This window comes from Phaethon aethereus (genome assembly GCF_964289735.1).
Source record: "Phaethon aethereus genome assembly, chromosome: 10".
In the NCBI taxonomy this organism is placed as follows: domain Eukaryota; kingdom Metazoa; phylum Chordata; class Aves; order Phaethontiformes; family Phaethontidae; genus Phaethon; species Phaethon aethereus.
The window spans coordinates 18,466,130-18,484,296 of NC_138586.1; the positions used below are offsets into that span (position 1 = coordinate 18,466,130).

An 18,167-nucleotide genomic window follows, 5' to 3' on the forward strand; every position below is an offset into this window, starting at 1 on the left:
TTTGTTAAGGAAACTGATTCAAATCCAACGGTAGAAAAAAAAAAATGAAGAAAACATTATGAAGGTTAGAACTGGAAAATTTGCTAGTGCTGTCCTGCTTTCAAATATGACACTTTTATATATTAATGTTTACATGTTTGCAGGTTCATACCAACATAAGGTGGTGGCACACTTTTCCATCAAATGACCCCTTTCCAATAGTGAAGATTTACCATTATTAGACTATACCACTGACTTAAAAAAATTCCCAATTAACTTGGACATTTTTTTCCTAATAAACGATTAATTTTGTAAAAAACATTATATGAAACACACTGAAAATTAGTTTCCTGTGAGAATCTGATTATGATGCCGCACACTGTTAAAAAAACATCAAGTCCCCCATATTATATAAATATATTTTATATGTAAGATTTGCATTGTGCATAACTACCAATGACAAAATTATATAGTAGGACACCTAATTTTCTTTACCTTTTATTATAGATGTGCCGCCTTTGTGGATTCTTTAATGCCTAGCCACATCAGGAAGGCTCATGCCTCAGGCTTCCTCTACTAGGCACACTTATTTGGGGTGCTGTCTTCTCTTAACTACGTAATTTCATAGAACTTGTAAAAAAGGAATATCCACCCACCTGCCCCAGTTAACTGACAAACAGCTTTGAAAAATTTTTACTAAGAAAAACACCATGGAACAACAAAAGCCTTTTTTTCCATGAAGTCTAGAAATGAAAGTGCGATTGACTTCCATCCCAGCACTCATGATTAAAGGTTTGGCATAATCTTTTTAAATACAAAAATGTGGCATTTTTTCCCCCATATGAAAAAGTATTTTCACAGCAATTCTGTTGCAAAAACAGGAAAGGTGGAAGTTATTAAGGGAAATACTAGTTTGCCTCAAAACAAGTTTCAGTCTGCTCTTTTATTATGTTGTGATAGTTTATACCCACGAAGTCACAAATCACTGTAAAAAACCAGCTAGTACCATGATTAAACTAGTTCTGTTGATACTGAACTGTAGCTGCTGAAAGTGTTGTGCTGTACATATCAAAACCGAAGAACAAAAGACCCAAGTTATTCCCTGAACTACAAAAATCATGCAGCCTGGCTCCCTGTGGCTCTTACTTGTATCGACTCTCTTCCATGTGGATTCCGATTCTTCATACAGCAGAGCTCATGCTTCAAACTCTCCCCATACTTGAGTCTCTAATTTGAGACTCTGCCTAGTATCACATTTCTAATTATTCACTATCTTTCAGATCCCTATCTCTCTGCAAAATAACAACCAATCTGGAAACTAATTAGGGGAAAGAGACATACAGAGAAATTGTATAAACAATTCATTTTTGCGATTAGACTAAACCAAAAAATGATTCTTCAGAAAACAGTCAACAAATTGCAGAATAAAGAAAGGAAATTCAGGTGGCTATTCTATTCATATCATTTCTGTAGTGTTTGGATATTGTTGAGTACTTGAAAGGCTGTCATTTCCAAGCTACATGCAAGAGTAACGAGGCTGAAAATATCTTCCACTGGAAAGGAGGCTAATACTTCACTTGGATTTTCCTGCTCTAATGGGAGAGTATGTAAATAGTCATTTAAAAACTGGTTTTTAAAAGTATGATTGAAAACTTTATATAATGTAAATCTTCCTCCTAAGAAATTATTTTCCAAGTAAACCTCTCTTCATTAGAGTCTCAGTAGCACTAAAGTAAAGCCGTATTCTTTTATTAAGATTATAATGTTCGTTTAGAATGGCAAAAAGAAGAAACCAACAATGTGATGGATCTTAATATCTAGCTTAAGATTTCAAAATGGTAGTATCTACCTATATGGCTTCATACCAGTGGAAACACAGTAATAATACCTACATTTTCAGTTTACTGAAATGAAGTTTAACCTGCTTGGTTAGAATTTCAAGCTTGGACTGTTGAGTCGCTCATGTTAATACAAGAGAAACTTGGTATAGTTCAGTCTTCAATGACATTTAACTGACTAAAAAAAAAAAGAAAGTTTAATGGCAAGAATACACTAAATAGGTAATAATGGCACATCACTGAATTATTGAGCACAGTCTAAAAAGTTCTAGAAAAACACAAATTGCCTTAGAGTCAGCAGACAACTGTGTTGAACAACTCACCAAAAATACTAGGAAAAAGAAATACGAAGGTATGCAATTATACAAATTGTTCCTGTGATTCCCGTAAAAACAATCTCATATAATATGACATAATACCAAATCAGTGTATTAAAAATGACTGAAAAGTCTGAAACAAAAAAAAGAAAAAAACCTTTGAACATTCCAAATTTGAAATGAATTCTTCAAGACAAAGCTCCCAGAGTCAAATCCCCCATTCAGGTTACACATTCAACATGAGGAATGACAACAGTAAGCACTAAAAAGAAAACAATACTGCTACTGAAAGTAGTCATATTTTAAAGTATCACTCTAGAAACATATACTGTAATTTCAACATGATTATTTTTTTATTTAATACCTACCGAGCTGCAAATAAGAAACACCTTTAACAGATGGCTTGTAAGACAGAAGAATGTCAGTAAGATGGATGAGTATGATGAGCAAAGAGAGAAGAAAGTATTTTAACTATACTTAATTTTGAAGAAAACAAGTCAGTGCTCTTGAGGCAATAGTGTCCAGTCATATACCATGTCACACTAACAAAAAATTACCTTTGTCACAGGCTACACGCTACATAAATAGGATTAGTAACTTGAAACGTCACCTTGAAATGTACTGCTTGAAGTCGTTGCAAAGACTTACGTCAATACAATAATTCCAGAGAAGCAAAGCCATAGTCACCTACACTAATTCACAAAAAACATTACTGAAACACCTAAGCTATCGAAACTTTGCATAGTAGAAATACTTAATTCCAACAGTTTTCATTAATATAGATTGAAGCTTTGAGTGCTCATTTAAAAACTGTAAACAAGGTTTCATTCCTATTATTCTGAACCAAAACAAAAGTCACAGAAGTATCAAGTGTAAAGATGCTTCTTCAACTAAGAGAAATTACTTTATTCACAAGTTTGTTTTTCCACATACACGCATTTTTAACCGTAAGAAAATTCTAAGCCAAGACTTCACTGTAAATAGTATTATATGGAAAAATTGTTTTAAAAAACAAGTCACAAAAAAAAGTCACACTTTTAAAGTTTTGAAATACTTTAGTCATTACTAGGTAAAGGAAATTTTATGCCCTTTAAGCCATTTCCTTTTTTCATTTTAATACTACTGCAGATGGCAACTACACAAAACTGCTCTGAGATTTTCTAAGTGTCAAGTTTGAATTTTGAAGAAGTGTTATTTCAGTTGAAATTTTACAGGTGTCTTCCAAAAGCGCTATCCTACTTCACTGGTTTCAACACATCACCCTGAGATTAATAAATAAATAAATCACTGTTCAGTAACTGGTACGAAGAAGTTAATCACATGTGCTTTACCATGCAATCCAGTAAAATCCTCTGCATGTCAAGCCTCTAAAGGACTCTGTAGAAAACTAAAATACAAACAAATAACAACAACAACAAAAAGATTCATGTCTTTTAAACTACAAAGATACCCATACATATAACCATTAATTTTGACTATCCTTATTACTTAAGTCTTGTTGCCGAATTTCAGTTACCTACCGATTATACTTTTTCCTGTCTCTTCTTCATCTTAAAAGAGAGGCCGGGAAACTTCCGCATCTTTTTTTCTTGCCTTTTTTTTTCCCCCGCCCTTTTTTTTTTTTCCCCTAAAACGATTTTGTTTATGTGTTAACATTTACATTTGCTGCCGACTTAAGCTTCCATTCAGTTCTGTGCTTTGCCTGGCACTGACCACCACCAGGAAGGGGGGGGAAAAAATAAAAATGGTTAGCTACCCAGATGGATAACATTCTCACTGCAGAAATCCGCAAGTGTAGCATCAGTATCAGAAAACAATATGAATATCGCTGTACAAAGCCAGCTGTACTCACAGAGAAGATTTTTTCAGTCATTAAGCAATGACTTTTTACACTTTCAAATATGATGACTACAGTTTCCTGGCATTTCAGTGCAATGCTAAATTAATACACTTAATTAAGCAACCAATGGATACAAATGTTACCATGACACTATGCTACTACGTTATGTCAGAGACCAAGAATCACCAATTACCATCAATAGTAGAATTAAATTTTTTATGTCCACATTAGGACCACTTCCATGCTTTCTACTGCTTTCTTCCACATAAACAGATAAGAAAAAAAGATCAGAAAAATCAAGGTTAAGGACCTCAAATCTGCTGGAAGGAAAGTCATCACTTCTACCATAACTTTGAATTTCACATCAATATATCAATAACTTGAATAATAGTTAATAAGGTACCTGAACACACAAAAAACTCACATGCCCAAAGGCAAGACCTATTCCTGTCAGCATTTACAAACAAAACGAAAGCCAACACTGACAGCTTCGCATTCATCAACAATAAACATGCCAGAGTAGAAAGAACATCGGTAATTTAACTTTAATTATAAAAAACACACTGGTGTTCCAGCAGTTAAGGAGACCTCTCTCCAGGGCATATAGTCACTATAAAATGGCATTTAAGGGATGTTGACTACAGGTCTGAAACAGTAAAACAAACAGACCCCAGAGCTGATGTCTTGGATATCTCCAGAAGAAGAAAGAATGCACTGCAAACAAAAAGGAGATACCTGCCAGAAACTTTTTAACACTTTCCAAAAGCATTTCAAAGACTGAATAGAAGTTTTTGACATTTCCTTCCAGCTGCTGGTTACAGGAAGCTGAGAACAGGTGAAAGCAGCATTCCACTGGGAGTGTTTTTCCTGTAATGCTTGATTCTCAAAAGTTGGTGCTGACACAAAAAAATTGATTTCAGAAGGAGTCAGCTGCCATTCTTCTGCAGATGGATTAACTCCTAACAGAGAGCAAAACCACAAGGACAAAAGAAAAGAAAGGCCCACTGGGACTAGAGATGGACTCATTCATAAATATACTCAACCCTAAAGGGAAAGAATCAATGTATTTAGCATATTATATAATTTAGCAATATAATGAGGAGGCAAAAAATAATCAGCCTGGGATTTCCTAGGAGCCTGGAAAGCAAAGCCTCCTAAAGTTTACTGATTTAAATATCTGATCTACTTTTTTTCCAGTTAACTTCAGTTTTACTGAATGTGTCAAGTTTTCTTACTCTACCATACACATGGATCCTAACGCGCATTACAGACAGAAACCGTTCTCAAAAGACAGCACGGCATCATTAAAAATGGAGAAACATGGCTTCATTATAAACCTTCAGTTTGTCCACACCAGCCTCTTCAGATGGATTTCTACCTCTTCTCTTCTGCAGTCAGATTTTATATGACACACTGGTTTTAGATAAAAATTACAGCAAATCATAATTTATAATTTACAATAGGAAAACTGGTAATCCATTTACTATTTCCCATGTAAATAACTTCTTTCTTAAAATAACGCCTTTTTGAAAAATATGCAGTGTTTTGTTTGTTAGCTTTAACTTGCAGATTGATAAATCTGTGTTAAGTGCAAAACGTCCATGAACTATGTCATTGAGCAATGATAAACCTCCAAGCCTTCATAATCCTAAATACTGCATGATGGAAAATATATATGTCAACATTTATCCTTTTGTGCTTTACTAAATTTACAGTTCAAAATAATGTAATATTCTGTCAGCTATTCCAAACTTGAGTACTCATTTACTATTCCAAAAATTGACAATTTCCATCAGAATGTTCTGTGTCTCAGATAATACAGTTTTAATTAAACTGGCTTATTAAAATTTCCACGACAAATTACATGTTTGAATGTTTCTCTCCTGTCCTGATCTGAACTATGGAATTAATGGCAGCAGGACTTGAAGCAGGAGGGAATGCAGCCGCGTATCACAACGCCGCCTCATCATTCCGGAGAGACACATACACACCACAACTCTTTAAAGGGAGAGATACATCCAGAATATCTAAAACAACTGACACACTAACAGTTGATGTTGTGATAAAATTCTAACTTTGTTATTAATCCAATGCAGAGTATATAAATTTTAACAGTATAAAACTGTTATACTGTTAGTACTATCTTTACTGTGTAGTCTTCTATTTTGAAGAAATAGAAGTTAGTTTTACTTCGTTGACTGTCCGTCAGCTCAATCCGTAACATGTTTCTGCAGACACTGTGGGAAAATTAATAAACGTGTTGAAAAACTGCCTATTCAAAAAGCTTGAAAGTAAAATAGTTGGAGCCCAAAATGACATAGTTGGAGAACTAATTAGGCAAAGAATGACGTAAATAATCACACAGCAGCTGATTTTTGTTTGTGTGCCTTCATGACGTATTAGAGCATACAAGAGTGGAATTAAAAAACATTTGTGACACCACTCATCATAAACCTTGCATTTTACTAATACCAATGTGTAGATCACCAGATCTGCTTGCAAATTAACCTTATTCATAGGTGGCACTTGACATCCTCAACAACAAGATAGATGTTGAAGAAAAGAAATTAGCAACAAAAGGAAATTAAGTGTGTAGTACAGCAGGCAAGAAATCAAAAAAACAGTTAGAAGACTCTGCTTCCGCAGAAGGGTCTGAGTTTATACCTAAAGGTTACTTCAGTGAAAATTCACAACTTAATTCATATTTCGCCTTCTACGTTTCTGAGACAGAATCAAGTGTTGACTACGGCCAAGCTGAGCTTAAATGGGTGACTGAGCACTGGAACAGGTTGTCCGGAGTGGATATGGAATTTTGGAGATACTCAAAACCCATCTGGACACCGTTTTGTAAGCCTGATCTGGATGTCCCGACTTGAGCAGGGAGGCTGGATTAGATGCCCTCTAGAGGTCCCTTCCAATCTTAACCCCTCTGTGATTCTGGGAAATCTAAATGAACAAGGCTTCAGTTAATGTGTTCATACATAATTTCATCTTCAATATATAGTATCTCACGTGATTTCTTCCCCTCTAACCTGGATATATAATGCAACTTCATCCCATTAAAAACATCCCAAATTTACAAGTAAGTTTTATACATTGTACTTCACCCAGATATAGCTTTTCCCACTCCAAGCATACCAAAATTAAACCAGATTATGAGAATTGATGAAGTGAAACATGACACACTAAGAATAAACCAGTTGCAGAATCCTCACTATGAACTATAAACATCCAGTTTTAAAATTACCTTGCTGAATAGTTCATTATTTCAACAAAGCGTTCTTTATTGTTTAAAATTGTTTGTCAATAAAATGGATTATTCTGATCACCATCATCAGAATTTCACAAAATAATAACTATTCAGCTAAAGAATTGAGTTTATTTATCTGCACTGGGTTTGACTTAGCTTCCTATTTCCACTTAAGTCAACTCATTGTCCAACTTCACAGAAGAAAGCCAAACCCATGCTTCAAACTCATCTGTGAAAATCATGTAATCCCTTGACATGATCACCTGAAATTGAACCCTAAGCAGACTGCTTGCTAATCTATTGTGATACACTGTTCATAGAGCAAAGCACCTTTTTTACCCCACGGGTACACTTATCTACAACTAATATTGAAGAAATACATTTCAACAAGAGCACAAATATTTTTGTAATCATTTCCAAACAACTACCACTAAGTGTGAAAAATTATTAAAAATATTTCAGGCATACAAGCTGCATTCTGTAATTTCAAAACTCTTGCATGCCATTTCAGAGAAGGATTCTGGACCGAGGAACTGCCAAACTAAGCTAGAAATATTTTATATAGCTAGAAGAGAAAGTTTTATTCAATAGCATCATCATCTTTACTGAAGGGTGTACCAGTGCTCTTAGTTTCTAATCTCAAAGCTCATTCATAATAGAGCATTCTTTGAATTGAACTGGAGAAACACAAACAGAACTTATTACCTGAAGATAGAAATTCAGCTTTAATAACAGTAAGTCATTTACACTGATAGCTTTATTTTCACCTGCTATCAGTATGTAAACAGATGCTAACAATTTTATCATTCTCACTACATACCTAATATATCTTTGTGACTATACAGAAGACAAGGCTTCTGGAGCATACACAGATAAATATGAATCACAATTATACACCTAATCTTTTCTTTCTGTTGAAAGCCTTTGCAAAAAAAAAAAAAAACAAAACAAAACAGAAATCTTCACTAGAATATACTTCATCTATCCAAATTAGAAACCAAAAAACCAAGACCAATAGAAGGAGCCCCATTTTATCTGTTTACACAAAATCATGTACTTCTGAAGAGCTTAAAGATTCACTAACAAAATACCCATAAAAAGCTCAGTGTGAGAGTTTCTTCCTCGTTATAAAGCAAGTTACCTCGTCTTTCGGCATTTGACAAAATAGCCTAGAAAAAGAAAACACACAAAAGAACAGTTGTTTCTCAGTTATCACACAGCAGAGAGTTCTGTTCCTCTCCATGGCCTTCATTACATTAGTACCTGAAGAAGTTATTAATTATCAGAATTATTTAACACAACTGCATTCACTCTGTACAGACACCATTTCAGTGTTTGTATTCATGAAAATGAAGCACAGAAATATCATAACCATCTGATAACCATGCTAGCTGTGACCTGCTCCTTCTCCCTACATTGCACAATCATACTTAAAAGACGAGGCTGACTTGTCCCTAAATGGCCATAAAACTTTCATCTGATAAACAGTAGAAAAAAATCTGCCAATGTTTGCTTACTCCTAGCTCTAAGCAATCATATCAACTCCTAATTTTCATGCATTCTAACTTCTCAATAATGAAGAGACTATTTCCATTGATTCTACATACACCACTTAACTATGCACAAGAGAAATCTTATGTCAACATAATTTCAATACTTTCTTATTTATACTTCTGTTAATCAAGACACAAAGATCAGTGCTCATTTCTCCAAAAGTCCCATAGGAACCCTCTAGGCAAAAACTGGTAAACAAGGGCCTATTTTATAAAATATCCAGTCCAAGGAACAACGCTCCACAGCCTGTTTCTTAAATTGGTTTATATGGGAGAAGTCTGCTCAAAGACTTACGAAACTGATTTAGGAATTTCCTGTGGTAGCATGAAGAAGAAAAGTTTTCAAGTAAGTAAGAGCACTTGGCTCCTCAGACAGAGCACATAAAAAGCAGCATTTGCAAAGCCACTGGCTGGAGAGAAGGAAAGAGTTTGTCTACCTTAAATGAATTTTTTTTTTTTTTTTTAAATTAGAACAACTCCAAAATTAGAGCTAGCTATTAACCTAAATCAACCTAAAAGCACTAATATTTTTTGTTATTCAGAGAAAAAGACAGTAGATTACCTCAGAAGCTAAGGGGTTTTTTTTTCCATAATTGTAACAGGGAAATAATCCCCGAAGTCCATACTACCATTTTTAACAAGAGACAGAAAGATCAAAACAATTTCTAAAAGCTCTAGAACTGAAAGCAAAACAAACCTTTCATCCTGACAAAAACAAAGCTTTTTATTACCACCGATGAAGTCACCCAAATTGTGAAATTGCTTCTGCAAAAACATGCTGGGAGGATCGAATTTACTGACTTCTAAAAGGATGGCAAAATGCTGTTCCTGAAAGAAAGAGGTGAACTGTTTAGCTTCATTTATTCTGAAATGGAAGTTTTGAGAACTGTTAAAAATAAGGAAAAAAAGATTACACCAGATGAACTAAAAAAACAGATACAGGTATAGATACAACTTCACACCCAGTATATCTTGGGTTACATATTTCATGACCTCCCCTCGCAGCTCTTCAGCCTTTTCCAACCGACAGCACATACTTCAACGTGACCGAGGGATGAAGAGGGGGTAACGGATGGGAGTGCTAGAATAATGGATACTAGATGACAGGACAGAAAAAAGACAGAGTCTAATAAAATTACAGAAGAATATAAAGAATTCTCCAGTTCGTTATTCCAGCTTGGTAATGCTTTACAGATTATCTTCCTATACTCGTACAAACATCACAGATTTTTTGCTCAGACCCTTCAACGACATGGATCACATTTTTGCCTGGAATTCCATACTAAGAAGTCTAAAAAGCAGTCACTCCCTATACTTCATGCAGGTGTTTTCCCAGCACCTTTTACAAATTCATCTAGAATTCATCTAGTCCTTAACTCTCATTTGTGATATTTTGATTTTAAAAATAATTTGAAACAATACGAAGAGCGGTATTCGCAGCTTTTTCAAACTCAAACGTCTCTAATTTTTTGTGGTGGCAAACAACTAATTATAATCACTATTCATGCATTAATTAGAAGGCAATACAGAAGACATGATAGTCAAGAATGTATCAGACAAAATGTTGCAGGAGTAATGGATTTTTAGCATACCTTCCCTGGAGAACAATTAAGATAAAAATCTGTTTAGATGAATGAAAAGAAGAAAGAAAACAACTAAAATGCAAAATTTGTTTTGCATATTATATTCAAATTAATTACATGTGACTGTTTCAAATAACACAAAGCATTGACAGACAACAATAAAGAAAAAATTACTTGTTGTTACCTATTTCAGCAAAGCCACAGTCAGGTAACCACTCCTAGAAATATTCTATTAGCTTTGGAACACACAATGCGACGCCTTAAACAATAATTACAGCTTTGTGTGCCCTAAATCTTTCAGAGAAACTGCAACCACGTTCACTTTCTCTTTGATCATGCAGTTTTTCCTCACTTCATCTGGATTTAATTAAGAGAGGTATGTTGGAGCTGTCAGTTGTACCCTGTTTTAACAAGCTTCAATCAGTAGATCTGATGGTTACTTCACCTAGATAAAGTTTTTTGGTGAAGTGTGGAGAAGGAAAGCAGAAGTGACTCCTTATATTTCTAGGTTTCCTTTAATGCAGCAATGTCAGAAGTCCTCATTTTCTCTTCTTCAGAAATATGAAAAATTTCAGATCATACAATGTTTCAAGAGCCTAGATGTTCAAAATCAAGGAGGAAAAGGAATGATTTTACATCATCTGATAAAAAAAGCACAGAATAAATATCATCAAATTGAGATGTGTCTACTGCGAACAACTGTTGTAATGAAGCGTTCACAAATTCAAGCACAGGAGAAAATGCAAGTGAAAGACTACACTCTAAAAATGAGTCCATTTTGCAGCGCCATAGTATTCTGCGTACCAGTTGCAAACTTACAACTACACATTATATATGATTTGAGTTAGAACTGTGCATGACCTTTCCCTCCTCTTTTCTATCCAGATATTAATACCAAAAGCATGTAACCATAATTTACTGGGCAATTATTTGCTAGGAACTCCCCACTGTATGCACACAAATAGCATTGCCCCAAATGACTGGGATTAAAACAAAGAGTCAGGAAAGTGAAGTAATCCCTCAAATTTCTATCTCAATCAACAGAGGATTCCTTATTTCTTAAACATGTGTTCTGACCAGGTAGAAAAGCAAAAGGCAGAATCACAGGGCAATCAGGATCTCAAATGAAAGTTTCCTACGCTCAGACACACTGCTTTAAAAAAATGAGTACACTCTGGTGATGGCATCCTTCCCCTCCAAAAAGTTGAGGTTTTTTTAATTTCTTTTGGGGAGTGGAGAAGGGTAGAGGCAAAAAAGCAGTTCCATCAATACCAAAATTTTTAATAAAGCAATGTCTCACGACACTTTCATTTTGATATGTTGGATTGCCATGGATTTATAGAGTCCACCCTCCCTTTAATTTCAGATTTTAAAGTAAGGATACAGCAATTAGAAAATGGATCTCTAATGAATATCATTCTAGCAGTGCACAATTCTTTACAAAAATATATTTCTGTGATCTGGACAATTTGGTTTAATATAAATTTAAGGATCCAAGCACAGTTTCCCTCAAGCAATTATTTACAATCAAGAAGCCTTGAGCTTTTAATGTATTTAAGTACATTTTTGTTCATAGAATTTCACTCTCTAGAATCTCCCAAATAGGCAGATTTTTCCTCCTATATAATTTTTCATGTGTCTGTAGATTACTGTTAAAAAATTCTTCTCTTACTAGTTGGCCAACATATACCCTAAAACTGCATTTCAGGAACCTTTTTATACTTTTCTCCTTTCTTGTACAAAAGCCTCTCTCAATCTTATTTAGTACTAGCTTCGAAGCACAGTTCTAGATGCAGTCTTCAAGGTGCAGAATAGAACGGAGCTCCCTCATGTGGTAAATCTACATAATCTCAGGGATTAAACAAACAAAAAAATCCAACATAAACGTATAGTGAAATGTCAGGACTTAGATAAACTACAAAGTTTGTACTATATAATTTACAGAATATGTTTTTCAAGAAATAGAAATTAGAAAAATAAGATAAGTTCTTAATTGCCATACAGCTACCTGTTGCGTATCATTATGCCTTCCCACTTTTAACATCTTCCAATTTCTTCCTTTATTCATACTATAATAGAACCTACACATTGTTTGTACACTCCTTTTCACAGGAGTTATACTATAGCCCAATATGAAAGAAATAAATATAATCTTATGTCCCCACATGCCAGGGGTTTAGTCCTTAAAAAGAAATTAAGATCTTAAGGTAGAAGTGTAGAGTCAGAAAGAAAATTAATCGTCTGCCTTGTATAACACTATTTTCATTTATAATTTTCCACAGTTCTTGTAATTTAAAATATTAACTTTATGAAAACTCTGCCTTATTCCAGACCAGTTAAAATTCAAAGGATCATTTTTCAAAGGGATTTGTCATTTCTTTTACTGATATCAAACAGTTTTAAGGGAAATGAATATTATGCATTAAAACATGACACATTATTATGAGACTTTCAAGTTCAATCTAAGTAATAATTATACCTATATAATCCTGTAGTTATCATCTGGAATATTGTGGGCATTTTTAATGTCTTTTAAGGAAGATGAATCAAATATAAAAAAAAAATAAGAAAGCACATATGATAATGAAGTGGAAAGCTCCTTAAAAAGAGTTGTATGTTGAATCTGGCAGAAGGATATTTTGCAGATAATTCAATTCTTTCTGCATACTTCTGAGTAAAGGGGAAAACAAGAAGGAAAGAGAAGAGCCCATTCAAGAAGAACACTAAGGTAACAATGAGCGTCAACTGATTCTGAAAATCGAGAGGAACTGGATAAATTCACCATCTGGGAAGAACAGTCCTTCAAAAAAGCTTCTAATGGACACAGCTGAGAGCATACAAGCAGAATGTTTTAATTTAATTCACAGATTAAATATTTTAAAAAGCATATGACTTTCATGACGAAAGATGAGTTAAACACCTTTCTCGTTCATTTTTTGGCTCTATATGCTTTTCCTTTTGCTCTCCTCCCCTCCAGGCCCTTTTTTCTGTGATACCCTCCTAACCTGACGGCCCTACTTTCAACTCCATGTAAAACCATTTACTAACTTAGCTAACTCCTTCGATATATAGTATCTACATAAACATAACAAAAAAACCTGAACTCAACATACTTAACGATCTACCTCCACACAACAAAATAAAGAACATACCCTTAGTAAAAGTCAGAAAAATTTATTTTCCTGTCTGATGTACTGTGAATATATGATCTATACTGCATTTCCCACCGTGTTTGGTTCTTAGTTTATTTACTTTATTAAAAAAAAAAAAAAGAGAATGGAGTACACAATTTCTCTCTTACTAACAAACTATATCTTCACGAATGGCACGTGTACACTGCTGTTTTCCTCAAATATAGCATCACACACTTTTCCAGAGTTCTTCTCACACGATTATGTCCCGAGTCCTGGTAACTCTCCCTGGGCCCTTCGGGGTTTCCCTCCCTTGCGTTTGCATTATTTACTGATTCGTTATCTGAGAATTTAACGCATATGCTGTTTGCCTTTTCTTACAGACTCCTCCTGAAACTACTATATAAAAGTGGACTTCACACCACTCCCTGAAGAATCTGACTCATACCTTACTCCACTAAATATATTGCTACTTATCATCATCCTTTATTTATGCCCTTAAGGCAATCTGTAGTCTGTGAGGCTGATCTTGTCTCAAAGCAAATCACAATTTTCACATAAGTGGCCAAGCACTGAAACAATGATTTAGTAATATGTCTCTGTTGGCTTATATCATGTTTTGCTCCTAAAAGAATGGAATATCTCATGATCAATTATGCAGGCCTGTGTAGAATTCTCTTTTCATCAAGGAACACAGAGTTATTAAAATACAGGAATATAAAAAAGCAAATAAAGCCAGGTACCGAGCCAAAGCACAGCAAAGTATCATTAAAAACTTGCATTAGGACAAAAATAAACATGTGGAATATTGCCAGACTAGACTTGACCACTTTAAAGTTTTCCAAACTCTATTTCACTGAGCAACACACACTGTATCTAATTAAACAATTAACATTAAATATCTAAACATGAAATATCTCAACAGCATCTCTGTTATTGGATGGCATGTAATAAAACCAAACAATTCTTTTGATGCATAGTGTACCACAGATGAAAAAATAGAATTTCAGCATAGCTTAAGGAAAATTTCATACTTTGTGTAAATTAAAAAATCCTACAGACAAAACCACCACGCTTATTCCAGAAAGCTTCAGTATGCCTCATTAAAGCTGAGAGAGGTAGTAAAACAAAGGAGATGTCTTCAGATTAGCAACCGATAGCACGTTCACTCTGGTTCAAGATAAACCTGCTCCTCCACATACCCTACATGAAATCCTTGTAATTCCACGCTGGCTGTTTAAATTTATAGATTTAATATAGAAGACAGACTGACAGTCTCTTCCACCACTATTTCTCACATACCTCTCAGTATCTCCCATTTACTACGAAGAAATAAAGCTGAGGGCATAAATATGAAGGCTAAAACTATGCTCAAACCTCCTTCATTCCTTAACCCTCTTCTGTTCAAGGAAACTACACGTGATGTTACCCTGCCTCTCAATAGCAAGACTGGACTTGACCAAGCAGGAAGTTATCAAAGGCTTTTCTAAAAGGTTAAACTCATCTGTAACTGGAAAGTCTAATTCTACAAGGATTGCAGCTTAGTCCACGAAAGCTCAAAGCACATTAGTAAATGAATGAAAATAAAGTTTCATTTAAAATGTCTAGTATAAAAACCCTGTATAACAATTCTGAAATTGTAAAATATAATAATTCCTAGAACTCCCATAAGGATTGTCACAGTATCATGACAAATTGATAGATTTTTCCACTAATTTCGGAAGAAGTTTACTTGGGAAAACAACTAGCACCACCACCATTTGCTGTATTAAATAACAGACCAAACCCAATTGGTTTTCAGTCATGACCAGAAAAGGAGACTCATTCTATTCAGATAGTAAAATAACTTGCCTTGTTTCTGCAGTATGTTTCCAAGTTAACTTTGTGCAAAGATTCACAAATTTATTCTGCTCCCTATTACAGACAACACAATGGGAAAATGCGTTGCAGGTCAAGAATATTTACACGTAGCAGAAACAGTATATTTAGCCTTATATTAATGCAATGATGTCTATTGACCTTCATGACAAATATCTAGTCATACACAATGTGACACCAGTCATGCAAATATTTCAAAGCAACTTTAGTGCAGCATTACTTTTTTTTTCCCCTGGGGTGAAAAATTAGATAATTGAAAGGATTAGTAAATGCCACAAGGCCATACTGACATTTCTCAGTGGAAATGAAATTGAAGAACAACAGTTATATCATGACTGTCACTGAACAACAGAATCTCCTAGAAAAAAAAAAGTATAAAAAGAAAATTAATTACAGCTTCTGGAATTGTTTGTGTGAGTGCTGCTGTGCTGCTCAGGACTGAGATATTCAGAATGTGTCTCTGATATTGTGCCTTCTAATTGCAATAGGTCCTGGCTGTATTTCTGACCTGCTGGTTATATAATTTGTAAACTGGTACCTATAAAAAGGCCAGTCTGTACAAGCAGATCATTTTATATATTGGAGAGACACACTCTCTAAAAGATTAAGTAAACAACTTAAGTACATTTGAGCTCAACAACATCAAACTGCAGTCTGGTTTTTTTTCCCATAGCTTAATGATGTCAGTTGAATATACCTACCTAAATATAGCACAAATAGTTTGTAATCTGATTTTGAACTGGGCAGGGTCAGTTCTGCAGTAGGATTCAAACTGCTGAGATGCTATGAGCTGGAACAATTAGCAATGCAAAAATGGAAACAGAAAACACTGTTTATTCATTGATGCCCTGAATTTTCTAAAGAAGCTGCTAGTTTGGAAAAGAAAAGCAGATTACATGCATGTACTAATTCTTCCTATCTTCTATCACAGTGCTTTCGAAGTGGGATTTTCTGCCTATGCTGATGAAATACGTCAGCCCTTCAGATGTACTTCTAAGAATTACAAGCACGATCAGTTTAATCAAGTGTGTCTTGGTTGCTTTAGCATACCCATTTGAATGTGATGCGAGTGTTCAGAGATAAAAGGTTTTTAAATGCAGCCTCTCAGAAAATGATATACTTCCTTTTCAAAAGTGCATTTTAGTGCTTCTTTTCTCGCACTTGGGGCAACACAAAATAATGCAAATTTAGGGCATACACATTTGGTGGCTGTCAGTCAAGCAGCCAAGCAACTCACTGCAATCTCAGATCTGATACTCTCATCACAAATTTAGCTTTCTTAGAGGTATGTGAACTTAGAGCAGAGCATCCTAGATGCAAAAATTAATGTACACAGACCACAAGGGTTTTTCTTGCTCATCATGTTAATCAACTATACAAATTTGAGTAAAAAGCCTATAGAATATGTAGTAGAAGGTGGAGGTTCTTAAAAGCTTTTTAGTAACTTTTTAACAATGAATTCAAATTGAACCCAGTCTGTAGTGGGGGGAAAAATGGTATTCTAGTACTTAAATATACATTCTACTTCAAAAAGTTCATTGCAACATGAACAATTTATATATTTGGGAATGCAGTAGGGTAACAGAAATCCAGAGAACTCTTAACATCAAACAGGAGAAAAAGCTCCTTGCAGTAAAAAGCAGGCCTACACATCAATCTGTACAACTGCAATTCTTAAGAGACACAAGCAAAAAAAAAAAAATCCCACCTTAAGTATAAAATGAACTGTAAAGCAAAAGATGTACAGTATAGGCTTATATTTACTGCCTAAAGCATTTTCCGTTTTAAAAGTACTAAGCATAGACTAAGAATGGGTGACAAAGAAGCAAAACACATTGGTAACTTTCAGGGTGTCCACAGAATGAAAAAGTTTGCATCTTTTTGTCACATTGATCTTCTCCTGCCACTAATAAGAGTACTTCTAAACTTTACCATTCTGACACTGTGCCTTATCTCAAAACCTGGATTCTCAGCCTTCATCCTTCCATCCACTGGCCACTTCCCATTCTCTTCCTATGTTGTCTTCCAATCTTTCTCTAGCTGACTGCATTCTCACTTCCCTGTTATTTTATACATCTGACTGGAACAGAACAACGAAATGAAAGCAATCGGACAGGAAGCCCAACAGAAACATCACTTCAAAATTAATTCCATTCACATTCCTACTTCAGCAGTTGCCCTCACCCCGAATGGGCTTGTAAGAATCGTAAGTTATGCAGGAAATCAGCATAGAAAGAACTAACATACAGAGGGATTTTACCTTTCATCCAAGTATTTTTGGCTGTTCTCAGAGAGAAAGTGAAAGGGAACCAAAGAATTTCCAAGCAAGGAAAATTGTTTATTGATGACTATGTTTTTACTACACTGCACATACTTGCATATTGAGAAGGCACTGTAATGTCTCGCTTTACCAGGAAGGTAAGGCCTTAGAAGGTCTTTTCTCCTCTCTTTCTTTGGGATTGAAACTTGTAAACTACGAGTAAGAAAGAAGATATTGAAACAACATAAAGCACAGTTTAAACAGAAAACTCTATAAACCAAAGATTCAACAGCAAATAAGTGGTTACTTTTCTGTGCTGTACCTTCAGTAGGCAGTGCACAGTCTTTTTCTTCTTGTTCCACTTACTGTTTTAATTTAAAAAGAAAGTTTTTCTAGTATGTTGCTAATAGAAAGTTAAATTAATCACAGTTTTATTTTTGAACAAATAATTTGGCTCACACTTAAATGCAAACAAGTGCAGAAATTACATATTTTTAAGTAATCAATGCTAAATAGGAGAAATGTCATTAAATGCTGT

At 34.7% G+C, this 18,167-nt stretch overlaps 1 protein-coding gene across 1 annotated transcript in view; it reads right to left on the bottom strand.

The window, feature by feature from the left end:
• The window catches only part of DIAPH2 (diaphanous related formin 2), a gene marked incomplete at both ends in the record, with an annotated part of 241,610 nt that overhangs the window by 95,943 nt on the left and 127,500 nt on the right, over positions 1-18,167 (bottom strand). The window lies entirely within an intron of this gene.